The sequence below is a fragment of the Eleutherodactylus coqui genome, chromosome 2 (assembly GCF_035609145.1).
Source record: "Eleutherodactylus coqui strain aEleCoq1 chromosome 2, aEleCoq1.hap1, whole genome shotgun sequence".
In the NCBI taxonomy this organism is placed as follows: Eukaryota; Metazoa; Chordata; class Amphibia; order Anura; family Eleutherodactylidae; genus Eleutherodactylus; species Eleutherodactylus coqui.
Genome location: NC_089838.1, coordinates 186,306,344 through 186,309,217, shown reverse-complemented (window position 1 = coordinate 186,309,217; position 2,874 = coordinate 186,306,344). Strand labels below are relative to the sequence as shown.

The window sequence follows — 2,874 nt, the reverse complement described above, 5'->3', positions numbered from 1 at the left end:
CATATTAGTAAGATGGAAAGGATGGAGAGGTTGCAGTCTTATGCAAGAACCAACACTTGATTGCATGAGGTCTTTAAATGAAAATAAACTGAAATTCTCAGACACTGATACTGATTAATGGAGAAATTCAGTATGCCACCCTCCAAAATGTTTATGTTTTCTATCATAAGGACGTAACACCAATACTAGAGGCTCCTATCTCCTGATGCCATAGTTGATCTAGAGTCTCTGCAAAAGACTCTCAATTCAAAAATTGTCCCCAATCAGGTGGAGGCTGCGGCGGTGTCACCGGCGGGCGGGAGGGGACGGGGCGGCGGATGGAGGAGCCCGGGGACTGGACTGAGTGCATTTTGATGGGCTGAGAAGTCGGAGCGGGACGACCCCCCGCAGCCCGGCGGCAGCAGCAGCAGCATGGTCGAATACATTGTGGAATACGACTACGATGCGATACATGAGGACGAGCTGAGGTTACGGGTGGGGGACATCATCAAGAACGTCAAGAGGCTGGATGAGGAGGGTTGGATGGAAGGCGAGATCAATGGCCGACGAGGGGTTTTTCCTGATAACTTTGTTAAGGAAGTTAAGAAGGACGCTGAACTGAAGGAGGAAAATATACATAAAAGGGAGAAGTCTGGAAATGTCACCAGCTTGGTGCAGCGGATGAGCGTCATCGGGATTCCTGGGATCGGACCGCCACCGCCTCCTAACAAATCTATCAAGAGAAAATCCAAGAAGAGACAATGTAAAGTGGTGTTCAACTACAGCCCACAGAACGAGGACGAGTTGGAGCTGAAGGTGGGAGACGTCCTGGAGGTCACTGAGGAGGTTGAAGAAGGCTGCTGGAGCGGGACGACTAACGGGCGAGCGGGACTGTTTCCCTCAAACTTCTGGAAGGAGCTGGAGCTGTCGGATGATGGAGAAAGCCAGGAAAGCTCAGAGGATCCAGCAGAACCAGCAGCCACCACTGTTGCCTCCCCTGCCTCCCCGATACTATCTCCAGCTATTAACTCAGAAGTGCCTCCGCTGTCTGTGGCACAGCCAAAGAAAGTCATGGGAGTCGGTTTTGGAGACATCTTCAAAGACTCTGTGAAGCTCAAAACACGGATACCGAGCTCTGAGTCGGAGGCGAAGAAGCCTGACAAGCCGACAACCACTCCAACACCACCGACGAAAGTCGCTCGAACGCTAAGTTCAGATCTCCCCATGACAGAAACAGACAGCAAACCTAAAGCCAAAGAGATATGCCGAGCGCTGTACAGCTACGAGGCGACCAATGATGATGAGCTTAGTTTTAAAGATGGCGACATCATCCACCTAATATCTAAGGACACTGGAGATCCGGGCTGGTGGAGAGGTGAGCTCAACGGGAAGGAAGGAGTTTTTCCTGACAACTTTGCTGCTATAGTCCAAGATTCTGAAAAGGAAAAGCCAAAGAAGCCTCCGCCTCCTGTAAAAAGTCCGGTAGTGCCAAAGCCGGAGCTTCGCTTATCAGAGAGGAGATTTACTCCTCCAAAACCAGAAGAGAAAGATGAAAAGCCATCTCTGGAACCCAAGCCTTCCAAACCAGCCACTCCTCAGGTACCTCCCAAGAAACCCATACTTGTAAACAAGTCGAATAGCTTAGTGAAGCCAGCCTGCATCCCACCCAAACGACCGGAAAAGCCAGCTTTCTCTACACCGCCATCCAAGCCTAATGGAGACTCGCCTCTTAGTTGACCAAAGTCTGAATTTGAGCCATTCAGTAAAACAAAAATGGATCTGGAGCAAATTTTGAGTCGACCGAAATCGGTGGAGGTTGAGCCAAGTGCGATAAAAAGCACGAGAGAACAGGTTCCCTCTGAACTCAGTTTTGACGAAGTGCTGACTACCTCAGAAAACCTTTCCCACCCCACTGCCAGCAGACCAAAGATGCCCGGCAAGAGACCCCCGGGACACTTCAATGGTGTGCAATCTCAACAGAATAAAGACTTGACTGAGGACCAAAAGGTACATCATGAGGAAGAGGAGGAAAGTGCCAAACCATTGACCCCGGAAGTAAAGAAGCCATCGGTGACTGCCGTCTCCACATCATCTATATTCTCACCCCTGTCAACAGTGTCCAAACCCATCCCTGCCCTCTTCAACACCACCATTTTGAATCCTGTCATTGTGGAAGCAAAACCAAAACTTGATTTGCTGGATGGAAAAAAGAGCGAAGTTGAGGAGCTAAGAGCCCAGATCGGTGAGCTGCTAACTATAGTGGATGCGCTCAGGAAATAGCATAGGAATGAGCTGGACAAAATAAAAAAGGATTTAGAAGAGGAGAAAATGCTGCAGAGCAGTTTAGAAATTGAAATCGAGCGGCTGAAGAAGGCCGTACAGTTGTCGTGAGGCGCCTGGTTCCCGCAACATCAAAGTCCTTTTTGAGATATTTAATGACCTCTCCCGCTCACTGAAGCATGATTAAACCTCTTCCATTCTACAGATTTTTACTTTTTTTTTTTTTCTTCAGAAGACCGTTATTTTCCTGATTTTTCTTTTTTTGCCAATAAGATAACAGGGGCCTTATCTTCTTACTGTGCTGGAACCGCGACCCTCCTGTGCAGAACTGGGTGTGCTTGAATATACTACTGAACTTGTATGTAAAGAGAGGGATTTGTGTATCAGACTTTTATTAAATACTTCTAAATTGTTAAAAAAAAATTGTCCCCAATCAGAAGGGATTGGTTACCAACTATCGAAAGGTAGATACTCCAAATAGCAATGAGATGGTGCAATAGAAGTTGAAAATATCAGCTAGAGACATAGATAGATTTGAGGTTCTACATGGGTCATGGGCTTCATAGATTTTAGGTTCTAGATAGGTTCTGGGTTTGACGCGTTTCCGTTGATCAC

The 2,874-nt window shown here is 47.5% G+C and overlaps 1 pseudogene; it reads left to right on the top strand.

Moving 5' to 3' along the window:
* The first annotated feature begins 273 nt into the window (after positions 1 to 273).
* On the top strand, positions 274 to 2,666 carry LOC136612022 (CD2-associated protein pseudogene; annotated as a pseudogene).
* Positions 2,667 to 2,874: the final 208 nt, after the last annotated feature.